Here is a 13,939-nt window from a genome sequence, read left to right as displayed (position 1 = left end):
TTCAATGGCACAAACATCCATTATAAATACACCAGAAGTGTGCTGACTGATCTTCCCATAAGAGTACCCGTTGCTCGAACTATTGATACCTAATGATTCCACCAGCACAAATCGCATTAATATACGCAAAGAACCCCTTCTCGTACCAACAACTTCAGAGAAAGTACATTCTTCAGACATCGAATCCGGATTCATCGCCCTGAACGATTGCTTCCAAAGTGAGTAGGGTAGCAAGCTGACGGACACTGTAATCCGGATAAGACTCCGGGCAGCAAATAACATTATGGATAAACATACATATTGTATGGTGAGGTGAGTAACAAACACATTTCTACCACATTTTGCTTTTTGGTTCGGATTTCATTATAAGGTACAGTGGGGCAAGTGGGTAAATGGGGTAAGTGAAAGTATTTCACTGATGAAGCACAGAATTATTCAATTTCACTTCACAATCATACAAGGCCATTCAAATCGATGCGTTGAATAAGTGAAACATGAAATAATGAACCATTTCAACATGCGAGATTATTAAACTTTCAAGAATATCTTTTGCACAAGTTGTTTTGCGGGTCAATAAATACAAATATTTTTTTATGTTGGTTTCTATAACACATTCAATTAGTGCATTGATAAGTTGGTTTTCTTTGTAGTTTTGAATTCCAGTCACAAAAATATTGATATGAAAATCAAAAATTTTGAAAAAAATATTGTATTGCTTTGCCTGTTTTTTACCATGGGTGGGGCAAGTGAAAATTTTCCGACACTGAATGCATTTCTCTATTTTCCCAAACACAAATAATTTCTATTAAGCGTATATAAATAAATGATACCAATTCGAACTTATTTGAAGGCTTTTGGTTATTACAGTGATACGTGGTAATACCACAGATAAGTAATACTAAATCAGGAAAGGAACCCAAAGTGCCAAGCGTGTCAGTGTTTTAAATAATCCATGTTTGATAAATAATTCGTGAAAAAATGTTATTTATATAGCTTAAATACAAGAATCTCTCCTTTTGCAAATATATCAACAATTATGATTTATTTAGTTGAAATTAATAAAATTTATTTATTTGTTAATGTAAACTCTTCTACTGAAATCTCTCGCTTAACTTTTCAAAAGGACCTAAGTAACATTTTTTTCATTAATTAATGATTGGACTGTATTACTTCTACGTGAAGTTAAACGATTTACAATGATATGAAAATGCTAATATATCATCTTCCAAACTCAGACGTACATGTTCACGATAGAATTAGAGGCGAAAGTACAGAATTGATAGTTCCGTTAGGATACGGCAGGCATGAAGAATGTTTTTATAGAAGTCGATTTGAAAGCGAGCGGAGGGCAATATTTGTGATGGCACATATCACACAACCTTCCTTCTGCCAAGCTCCCGTATGAAGGGAGAAAGGGAGAAAGAGGAAATGAGCGAGTAAGTTAAAGTGAGGGTGAGAATTAATGAGTTAGAATGAGTGAGTGGGAGTGAATGAGTAAGAATGAGTGAGTGAGTGAACGAGTGATTGAGTGAAAAATAGTGAGAATTTGTGCGTGTGTATGTGAGATTGAGTGAGTGAGAATACGAAAGTATCTGAAAGTGAGTGAGAATTACAGTGAGAGTTAGTGAGTGAGTGGAGTGGAAGAGTGAGTGAGATTGAATGTTTGAGTGAGAATAAGTGTGTGTGTGAGATTGAGTAAGTGAGTGAGAGTGAAAGAGTGAAAATGAGTTAGAGCGAGTGAGTGAGAGAGAGGTGACCTATTTCTCACTTCTCGTTTAACCTTCTCAATTTTCACTGCTCGCTTTTCACTTCTTACTACTTATTTCTCAATTTACTCTTCTTACTTCTCACTATTTATTTCTTCACTTTTCACAACTCAATTCGCACTTGTCATTTTTCACCTCTTACACGCAGAGAAATGTTTTTTAAACTCAATGATATTATGTATAAAAACAACAAAAATAATTATTGTTCCCCGGCTAATAATTTTATTTGTTGTATTCAACAATGAATCAGATTTGATTGGACGAAAAATATTGTTGTTTCTACAATGTTCCAAAACAGCACTCAAAATAAAAATTGTTGAATTTACAATATATTTTTTTGTTTGTAAAAAAATATTTTTAAATCAAAAAGGAAAGTTTCGCTTTCAACAATATTTTTCTGAAATTAAAAAAAAAAAATAAATGTTGTAATCAAAAATGTATTTTAAATGTTATCAATTGTTTTATTCTTGGTTAGGCTTCGTGTGAAAAATATAACCACAATAATTATATGTAGGGACACGGCAGGTATTTTCGTCCATCGTCGTAGGGGCTAAAACCAACGAAAGCAACGTATATTTGCTAGAACTCCACTATAGCAGAACGTTTCTCCTGAGCCTATGATTTGGTACGTATGAGTTTTACAAAAAAGCGTCTATTTTATTGGTTTTCGAGACTATGACGTGCTATGACGAACAGACGAAAGTACCTGCCGACTAAGTATACGATACGGGAAAGGCTATATGATCGCTCCAAAAACAAACTTTTTATAGAAGGCCCGGAGACCCATAGTGTTATATACCAATCGACTCAGTTCGACGAATTGAGGTGATGTCTGTGTGTGTGTGTGTGTGAGTGTGTGTGTGTGTGCGTGTGTGTGTGTGTGTATGTGTGTGTGTGCGCAAAACTACTCAAAAAATGTCACTCTTACCGCACGGCTAAGGAGGGCCCTGTCCTGTCCCATTGTTTCCTATTTGAAATTGGCCAGATCGAACTATGGTATCGAAAGTTATGGCCAAAATACAAATTCATACAAAAAAATCACGTAAAAAATGTCACTCATTTTTCGGGCACTTATCCTCAACCGATTTGCTCGCAACAAGTTGCATTCGACGTAGAATCCTGTCCCGTTGTTTCCTATTGAAAATTGGCCATATCGGACTATGGGATCGAAAATTATACAATTTTTGCCTTTCTCGTATACTAAGTATACGGTAAAGGCTATATGATCGCTCCAAAAACAAACTTTTTATAGAAGGCCCGGAGACCCATAGTGTTATATACCGATCGACTCAGCTCGACGAATTGAGGTGATGTCTGTGTGTGTGTGTGTGTGTGTGTGTGTGTGTGTGTGTGTGTGTGTGTGTGTGTGTGTGTGTGTGTGTGTGTGTTTTTTTTCTTCCTAAACAATGGAGGGGGAATCTGCTCAACAGGCATCCTGGGTTGACCAGGAAGTGCGGGGTTAGGGATCACCGAGGGAGGCAGGACTACATACCCGACCCGCTAAACCGTTTCCATTGCCGCCAAGCCCATCGTCCCTTCGGTACAACCAGAAAGTAATGCTTCAAAGGGGGGCCAGTGCATAACGCACCCTCGAGGTTAGCTGCGTGTCCTTGCAGCATCGAACATCGTGACTCGCTTTTTTAGAAGAACACCATGGTGTCGTGCCAGCGCATTGCCGGCTTTCCAGGTGGCCTTACCACGCCCTATGTCCTCGGAAGGTGGGCAGGGTCGACTTCGCGCCTGCTTCCCTCTGCACGACTGGTATCAAGAATGATGATGCCGCGTGCACCCCAAATTGACCTTTCTGCGATAGGGCCTATTCGCCAGCACACAGAGGGACTTGCCGACGCGGTGCCTACGCCTGCCCCAGCCTTGACGAGGACCCCTTTCCGTCCTCGGGCTCGGAACCCGCCCGGTTGACCGACGCCGCGAAAGCGACGATACCATGTTGTTCTTTACGCGGCCACTTGTTCGATAAAAGGATCGAGTTCGACCACAGGGCACCGGTATGACCCATGAAGCCGACTCCGAACCCTTGGACCACCTCTTATTTGCGCCTGAACTAGCCATTCCTCGAGTCCACGCGCCACCTTCTGTGTAGCTCCGAGACGATTTGGACGATAGCCGATAAAACGGCGTTCCAGCCAACTTCATCTTTACACATCCTCCGGACTAGGTTGTCCGGGGTAGTGTCCAGACCACATGTGGCAAGCATGTGGTCACGCATTGTGCGAAAACGCGGGCACACGAACAACACGTGTTCCGCCGTTTTCTCTAAACCTACGCACACCGGAGACTCGGGCGAGGCCGAGTGTCCGAACCGGTGTAGGTACTGTCTGAAGCAACCATGGCCTGTAAGGACCTGGGTCAGGTGGAAAGTGATTTCCCCATGGCGCCTCTTGACCCACGTACCTATCTCCGGTATCAACCTATGCTTCCATCTACCCTTAGTTGAACTGTCCCACGCACGCTGCCATTTGACCATTGAGGCCAACCTGACAGTCCTACGGATGCCTCTCGTGCCGCGCATTTCGAAGCACTCTACACTTAAAATAAATCGCAGATTTCTGTGAAATTTCACCGAAATCTCAACAGCAGAACTGTTCGGTGAATAATTTTACAGATTTTCGGTGGTTTTGACAGTTGAACAAAGGAAAAATCGCAGAAAATTTGGTGAAATATTTACCAAACAAATCTGCTGTTGAGATTTCGGTGAAATGAAGCAAAATTCACCGAAATCTGTGAAATGATTTAAGTGTGTATGTCTTCACCGATAACTATGTCGATAGGCATCATACCGGTGATGACGCAAAGTGCATCGTGCGACACGGTACGGTACGCGCTCGCAACTCTTAGGCACATGAGCCTATACGTACTTTCTAACTTCGTTCTGTAGCAGTTAATACGCAGGGCCGTGCCCCAAGCTGGCCCCCCATACCTCAGTATGGACAGAGCAACGCTAGCCAGAAGCTTGCGCTTGCTGGCATAAACCGCAGAGCTATTGGACATCATCCGGGACAATGCCGCTATAGCTGTGGAGGCACGCTTGCATGTCACTCATTTTTCATGCACTTATCCTTAACCGATTTACTCGCAACAAGTTGCATTCGACGCAGGATACTCTCCCATTGTTTCCTATTGAAAATTGGTCAGATCGGACTATGGGCTCGGAAGTTATGGCCAAAATACCACTTTTTGCCTTTCTCGTACAACAAAGTTGTACCAGAAGGCTATAATTTCACTCCGAAAGCCAAATTTTGATAGAAGGCTCGAAGACCCATAGTGTTATATACCAATCGACTCAGCTCGAAAAACTGAGCACATGTCTGACTGTGTGTGTGTGTGTGTGTAGCCCCGGGAATTTTTTATTGTTAAACACGTTTCATATAGAAGGACTTGACCGATTCGAGTGCAACTAGTTTCATTCGACGGAGAAACTTTCCTAGTTGGACACTATTGTTTTTGTTTGCTAATAACTCATTCAATTTGAATAATATTTTCTATTTTTCTTTTAACAAATACGCTGTTTACATGCACACTTTAAGTCATTAATCAATTTAGCCATGACGCAATCCATTACTCTCATAATAATTGCTTAAAAATTACTCAATTATTGAGTATTTTATAAGCAGCGTGATAGAGTTGCATCAAATATTTTAACCAAGATTTTAACCGCCAAGATGTAGGCAATTAGCACAGCATTTACAACATTAATTCGAATCCAACATATCGAATCGAGAAAGGCATAATCACCACTTGGGGATAAATTTGGTTTTTATAGAAAAATTGAGTAAAAAAATGTCACTCATTTTTCATGCACTTATCCTTAACCGATTTACTCGCAACAAGTTGCATTCGACGCAGGATACTCTACCATTGTTTCCTATTGAAAATTGGGCAGATCGGACTATGGGCTCAAGAGTAATGGCCAAAATACTAGTTTTATAATGCACGAGAAAGGCACCATTACCGCTAGGTGGATTAATCAGGGTTTTTTTTTGGAAAATTCGCTAAAAAAACTCACTCATTTTTCTGGCACTTTTCCTCAACCGATTTGCTCGTATTAAATTGCATTCGACGCAGAATGTCTCATATTTTCTTATTGAAAATTGGCCAGATCGGACTATGGGCTTAGATGTTATGGTCAAATTACTATTTATTGTGAAAAAGAGTTCAAAAAATCTAGCTCACTTTTTTAGCAATTAGACTTCATCTATTCCCCAAGCAACACAAGTTCAACAAATCTGGTTGCAGTAACCATATTGTGACTGAATCCGGTCATATATAAGTTACTGTGATTGATGTGCAATATGTGTGCTTCTCAGGTCGCTCGCAACAGATTGCATTCGACGCAGAATCTTGTCCCATTGTTTCCTATAGAAACTTGGCCGGATCGTACAATGAATTATTGGCAGTGGCTGATTTTCTACCCGCTGCTGCCTCATCCAGGCGCTATAGTATATGCGCAAAATAGCCAGCATGAGTTAACCGCCAGAAATTTGTATGGCGAAAGACATCTAAGGCGGGTTTTCTCAAAATTAGGAACTTTTTATGAAAAACTATTTGGTAACGGTTATGTACGAAGGTGTCCGCTACTACGCCTACCAAATATGTTTTCGATGAAGGTGATTAATTTTGAGAAATCGAACATTAGATGCCTTTCGCCACACTGATTTCAGAAAGTTAACTCCTTGTGTGCCGCTATAAGCACGCTCAAAGCAGGCGATTTATTGGGTCAAAATTATGGCGAAAATACTAATGAATCGCCTGCTTTGAGCGTGCTTACAGCGGCACACTAGGAGTTAACGGACACCTTCCTACATAATCGGTACCAAATAGTTTTACATGAAAAGTTTCTTATTTTGAGAAAACCCGCGTTAGATGACTTTCGCCATACAAATTTCTGGCGGTTAACTCTTGCTGGCTATTTTGTGCATATACTATAGCGCCTGGATGTGACAGCGGCGAGTAGAAAATCAGCCACTGCCAATAATTCATTTTAAAACTACAAAATAAAATGCCATTTTTTGCTCTTATGCTCATCCGATTTGTTTGCAACAAATTGCGTTAGGCGTGAATTTTTTTTTATGCATATAAGCAAATATGAAAAATAAGACCAATCCACATATAGGTGTTATTTGAGATTTTTTCAAACCTTTTGAACGAACGAGAAAGGCACCATCACCGCTAGGTGGATTAATCTGGGTTTTTTTCAAATATTTACTTCACAAACTAGTTTATAATATACTGTATTAATTTATACTGGATTACACTGCCGTGAATCGCATATTTGTCCCATATTAATAGGAAACCCAGCAAAGATGGGACAGATATGCGATTCACGACAGTACAGTAGAAACAAGAATAAAAATTTTTGAATTAAATATATTTTAATTTTGATTTAAAAAAAAAGTTCGAGTTCAAAAAATATTTCAATAATTTTATTTTTAAGTTCAAAAAGGTAGATTTTCTCTGCGTGTACTTATCATTAGTCACTTTTTACTTTTCTTTTCAACTCTCTATAACTCACTTCACACTTTTCACTTCTTATTTATCGCTTCTCGCGTCTCATTCTCACTACTCACTACACTACTCATTACTTACTTCTCATTTTTAATTTTACACTTCTTACTTCTTATTCTCACTGCTCACTTCTCTTTTTTCACTTTTATTTGGATTACGCCATTTATGATAATAAATATAATCATAAAAAGACATTCAATTTTCTTTCTAATATTTAACCTTGATAATGTTGATAAATGGCGTAATCTGAATAGGCTATTAGCGTATAAGCAATTAGAAAGCGGACAGGTGAATCTCTGCAGTAAACTATGGTCCCGATCAGGTGAAATTGGTTGAGTGTTTTTCATGTCACACGTTTTCCGTTACCAAGTAGTTTGTCTCTTGTGTGATTATTTTACTGGAGAGGTTGACTCCGAAATAATCCGGGCAACTTACATACAGACACGGGTCAGTTCGATTGGGAATTTCGGAATACAGTAATATCCCGATTTTATCACCACCTGGTGAATTTTGGGGTGATAAAATAGGAAATGTGACAAAATCGGAAAAACAAAATCTAGTCGAAAACGTGACAAAATCGGGACGTGATAAAATCGGGTCGTAAACGTGACAAAATCGGGGAGTTACAAAATTGGGTCGACACTGTACTTGTCAGTGATGATAAAACTCCCTCATCATAATTCATCACTGGCCGTTAATTACAATCGCACACCTTTTAAGGCCGATGTGGCCTGTGCGGTATATAAGAGTCTTCTCCATTCGGCTCGGTCCATGGCTACACGTCGCCAACCACGCAGTCTACGGAGGGTCCGCAAGTCATCTTCCACCTGATCGATCCACCTTGCCCGCTGCGCACCTCGCCTTCTTGTGCCCGTCGGATCGTTGTCGAGAACCATTTTCACCGGGTTACTGTCCGACATTCTGGCTACGTGCCCGGCCCACCGTAGTCGTCCGATTTTCGCGGTGTGAACGATGGATGGTTCTCCCAACAGCTGATGGAATTCGTGGTTCATTCGCCTCCTCCACGTACCGTCCGCCATCTGCACCCCACCATAGATGGTACGCAGCACTTTCCTTTCGAAAACTCCAAGTGCGCGTTGGTCCTCCACGAGCATCGTCCAGGTCTCGTGTCCGTAGAGGACTACCGGTCTAATGAGCGTTTTGTAGATTGTCAGTTTGGTACGTCGGCGAACTCTATTCGATCGGAGTGCCTTGCGGAGTCCAAAGTACGTACGATTTCCAGCCACTATGCGTCTCCGAATTCCTCTGCTGGTATTATTTTTGGCAGTCATTAGTGATCCCAAGTACACAAATTCTTCTACCACCTCGATTTCGTCACCACCGATGCAAACTCGCGGTGGGTGGCTCACATTGTCTTCTCTTGACCCCCTTCCTATCGTGCACTTCGTCTTCGACGAGTTGATGACTAGTCCGATCCGCTTAGCTTCCCTCTTCAGTATGATGTAGGCTTCCTCCATCACTTATTGAAAATGGTACCACTCGTGTTAATCTCTGCTCTTCGTATTACCCCTTCCAAAGCGATGTTGAATAGCAGACACCTTGCCGTAACCCTCTGCGCGTTTCGAAGAAACTCGAGAATGCCCCTGAAACTCGAACTACGCACATCACCCGATCCATCGTCGCTTTGATCAACCGTGTCAGTTTGTCCGGAAATCCGTGTTCGTGCATTAGCTGCCATAGCTGGTCCCGATCGATTGTATCATATGCGGCTTTGAAGTCGATGAATAGATGATGTGTGGGAACGTTGTATTCGCGGCATTTCTGCATTACTTGGCGAATGGCGAACACCTGGTCCGTGGTGGAGCGTTCGCCCATAAAACCCGCCTGGTACTGCCCCACGAACTCCCTTGCAGTTGGTGCTAGTCGACGGCATAAAATTTGGGAGAGTACCTTGTAGGCGGCGTTCAGCAATGTGACTGCGCGGTAGTTGCTACAATCTAGCTTATCGCCATTTTTGTAGATGGAACACACGACACCTTCCATCCACTCCTGCGGCAAAACTTCCTCCTCCCAAATCTTGGTAATGACCCAGTGCAGCGCTCTAGCCAGTGCCTCACTACCGTGTTTAAATAGCTCTCCTGGTAGTTGGTCAACTCCAGGGGCTTTGTTGTTCTTCAGCCGGCCAATCTCCTCCAGGATTTCCTGGAGATCCGGAGCCGGTAAAATTATGTCCTGCGCGCGTTCTCCCAGGTCTATCACCATACCGCCATCTTCGTCTGCCACATCGCTATTTAGGTGTTCTTCGTAGTGCTGCCGCCATCTTTGGATCACCTCACGCTCGTTCGTAAGAAGGTTCCCCCCCCTTACACATATCAGGCTGTGGCACGTGGCCCTTACGTGAACGATTTAACTTCTCATAGAACTTTCGTGCGTTATTAGCGCGGTACAATTGCTCCGTCTCTTCACGGTCTCGATCTTCCTGCTGGCGCTGTTTCCTCCGGAAAATCGAGTTTTTTTTGTTCCGCACCCGTTCATATCGTGCCTCGTTCGCCCTCGTGCGATGTTGCAGCAATCTCGCCCATGCTGCATTCTTCTCTTCCACTAACTGCTCACATTCGCCGTCATACCAGTCGTTTCTCTTATCCGGGGGCACCGTGCCAAGTGCTGCGGTTGCGGTGCTACCAATGGCGAGTCGAATATCTCTCCAGCCATCTTCAAGAGACGCTGCGCCTAGCTGCTCTTCCGTTGGGAGTGCCACTTCCAGCTGCTGCGCGTATTCTTGGGCTAGTCTACCGTCTTGTAGCCGTCCAATGTTAAGCCGCGGCGTCCGACTTCGACGCGTGTTGTACACCGTCGAGAGTTTTGAGCGCAAGCATACTGCAACGAGGTAGTGGTCGGATTCAATATTCGCACTGCGGTAAGTGCGGACGTTCGTGATGTCGGAGAAGAATTTACCGTCGATTAGAACGTGGTCGATTTGGTTTTCCCTTTCTTGGTTAGGTCTCCATGTGGCCTTGTGGATATTTTAGCGGGGAAAGAAGGTACTTCGGACTACCATTCCGCGGGAGGCTGCGAAGTTTATGCATCGTTGGCCGTTGTCATTCGATACGGTGTGCTGACTATCCGGTCCGATGACCGGTTTATACATTTCCTCCCTTCCTACCTGTGCGTTCATTTCGCCGATAACGATTTTGACGTCCTGTAGTGGGCATCCATCGTATGTCTGCTCCAGCTGTGCGTAGAACCCTTTTTTATCGTCGTCGGGTTTCCCTTTGTGTGGGCAGTGCACGTTGATGATGCTATAGTTGAAGAAACGGCCTTTTATCCTCAGCTTGCACATCCTTGCGTTGATTGGCTGCCACCGAATCACACGTTGGCGCATCTTACCCAGCACTATGAAGCCGGTTCCCAGCTCGTTGGTGGTGCCACAGCTTTGGTAGAAGGTAGCCCCTCGGTGCCCGCTTTTCCACACTCTCTATCCTGTCCAGCAAATCTCCTGCAGCGCCACGACGTCGAAGTTGCGGGGATGTAATTCATCGTAGATCATCCTGTCGCAACCTGCGAAACCTAGCGACTTGCAGTTCCATGTTCCAAGCTTCCAATCGTGATCCTTTATTCGTCGCCTAGGTCTTTGCGGATTATATCGAGTCGCATTATCTCTTATATTGTTCGTAATTATTGGTTTTCCAGGCGGCTTATTAGGCCTGCGCAAACCTCCCTTCTCGTCGGAGGACCGTCGTGTCAGGTCTGTTTTGTGTCCCACCTAACACCAGGACTTGGGCTTGTGCGCTTTGAGCGGCACACGGTCGCTTTGGCGGAGCCTACTTGCGGATTCATGCAGCTTTTTTTTTTAATTCATTTCTTTATTTGGTAGACACTCTGTGTTTCTTAACCGCTACTATGCCGTGATCTACTGTGGTATTCTGCTGTACAGAATCCACACAGAATCTTTATTTTAATTTTTTTAAATTTTTTCTTAATTTTTAGACATTCGTTGTTGTTATCATTGCCGGGTCTATCTAATCGTGAGTCCATTGTGTCCCTTTTGTCCGTATCGTGTATCCAATTGCTCGTTGCATTGTTCGGTTGCCGTTTATCCGGGTACGTTGGAGGAATGCCTCCGAGAAGAACAATTTGTCAGTCGTCATCGGGCAGCCGTGTCGGTAAGACGCGCACCCCAAAACGCCACCGTTTGGGCTGCACCTCAGGCGACTGACAAGGGCTTGGTGGAGGGGCTGGGAATCGAACCCATGACCGTCCGCTTATAAGGCGAACGTGTAGCCAACTACGCTACGGGACCCCCCTAAATGCAGCTTTTTATAGAGGTTTAACAGGGCCCACTGTCAAACCCCACCACATCCTAGGCAGGTGCCACAACTCGCAGATGGCTTGGGGAGGGATCGTCAAGCCCTTGGACATAGTCCCTGCTTCCCGCATCCGCGCCGTTTATTGATGTGAATAGTATATTTGGAATGTTTCAAATGGAGACAATTGACCTCCAATGCGTGCTCAAATAAAAATTTCAGAAAAACACATCGTTCGGAAGATATTTTCTCTTCCCAGAAGTACATATCTTTGTAAACAACTATCATCAATAATGAAAGCAGAAAAAAGTAATTGTTGATCTTCATTATCTGCTTGCGAAATTCGATCACCGATTGCGAAATTCGATCACCGATTGCGAAATCAATATGCGTCTAGTATTGGAAGGAAGCCAACAATTCCATGTTCTGTTACGTAGAAAGAATGAGAAAATTAGCACACAAAAAAGATTGTTTAAACGTAATTAAATCGTGTTTATTTTTCTTTAAAACAATTTAAGGACATAGTTGGAAGAGTATCACGATGGCAAACAATATGGCACCGGACCTTCCACGGGTCAATACCACACCTCCCGCACTCCTCTCCCACCAACATTCGAATGCATCGAACAGCACCGAACAAAAGTTTAATATTCAATTTACTAACCTGCTCACAGCATATTTATATACTTCCCGTGATAATGAACATATTTCTTCATAGAGTCCTATGCATTTCGGCACGAATTTTAGCATAAATCAGCAGTTGCGTGCCAATTTAATAGCCGTTCGCGATTTGGTGGGCTTATCACTGCACTTCACTTCTCCTCAAAGGGCATTGAAAAAATCAAATTTTCACACACTTCTCCGCACATGAGCAGCCCGAAATGTTGATAGAATGCAAATTAAACATCACTTTTCGAAATCAGTCACTTGTTTGAAGGGAAAACTTATTAAAAACTGCTTTTTTTGACCGAAAAAAATCACTAAAAACGGATCGCGGAGCGAATGCAAATACCGGGACCGGTTGCGGCAAACTAATATTTAGGGTGGCTCCAAAATTATTTTGCTCCGCCACGCTCAGTCGAATATGTTTCATATTATGGGTGTCTTCCGGTGGTTTGGGCTGGTTTGAATAGGGACTTACCGTGCACAGGTCGTTTCAGGTTTGTATGAGAGTTGATATGGCGAGGTTGAATCTTACATTATTCTGATTGTGGCGCTTCGTCATTGGGCCCTGGCGAGGGGGGAGACCATATGACTGAATGAAATATTCAAGGGCTTTGACTCCATAGACAATGCATATTGAATTGTCGTTCCAATAGTTGGGAGTCGATTCTAGGTTGCGAATCCTTAGCATGATAATAAAATTAGGCTTCTCAGAAAGCATCAGTGAAACGTGTAATTCAACAAAATAGCCAGAATTTGTCTGTGATATCTATCGCACCAGGAGCAGATACTTCATACAAAAAGTGTGACATGGGAGTGAGCGGGGTATAAAATGCTATTTTCGCGTTACGTAATCAATGGATCTTTCCCAAGGTGCGGTTTTCATTCAGCTATGTGGGTTCTCTTTTCGCCAGCGTTTGGAGGAGAGGCACTGTAGCCAGTGTAATGAAAGGTTTAGTTTCCCATACTAGCTTTCATACAAACTTTAACCGACTTGTGCTCCATTAATTTTTGTTCAAATCGGCTTTTGGAGGACACTCGGAGAATGGGACGGAATCGATTGAGCGTGGTGGAGCTGGGTCGTTTTTTGAACCACCCTACTAATATTCTTTGTTTTTTTTTATAATTACGAAACCAATACTACTACAGAATATGACAGTTTTTATTGTACCAACACTTTCAAAGCTTTGTTTTGGTACTCAACCCACCTTCACCTTAAGTCATTCTGTAAAACTAGATGCCATTCTGATAAAAAGTATTTTACTTTGGTTATTTTGAAAATGTATAAATGTATCTGGCCCGCCTGCAAGTGGTTATTCTGAAAATTGGCCCGTGGCTTGAAATGGTTGGGCAGGCCTGGTCTAGCAGAAGCCCTAAATATTTGGCTTCGCTAGACCAATTAATTGGAACCCCATATAGTGACAATATGTCTGCTAGAAGGTTTCAAATAAGAAGCTTTCGGCTTATGTGGGAAAATTATAAGCTGAGTTTTGGAAGCATTCGGGGAAATTTTCCATTTTCCAAGTGGAGAAAATATCCAAACTTTTTTGCAATCTACTACAAATGACACGAAGGCTTCGCCCTTTGGCTGAAAGGCCCGTGTCATCTGCAAACAAAGATTTTTGACATCCTGGTGGTAAATCAGGTAAGTCAGAAGTAAAAAGAAGTAAAAAGAAGGCCACGAGGGTTGACGGCAATGAAGATAATATTCATCTGTGTATC

The 13,939-nt window shown here is 42.7% G+C and overlaps 1 protein-coding gene across 1 annotated transcript in view; it reads left to right on the top strand.

The window, feature by feature from the left end:
• Positions 1–13,939, top strand: part of LOC134210394 (uncharacterized) — a 62,913-nt gene that overhangs the window by 4,409 nt on the left and 44,565 nt on the right. The window lies entirely within an intron of this gene.

The sequence above is a fragment of the Armigeres subalbatus genome, chromosome 2, assembly GCF_024139115.2.
Source record: "Armigeres subalbatus isolate Guangzhou_Male chromosome 2, GZ_Asu_2, whole genome shotgun sequence".
NCBI lineage: Eukaryota > Metazoa > Arthropoda > Insecta > Diptera > Culicidae > Armigeres > Armigeres subalbatus.
The sequence above is the reverse complement of the archived record's forward strand: the minus strand, read 5'-3'. Positions and strand labels throughout refer to the sequence as shown.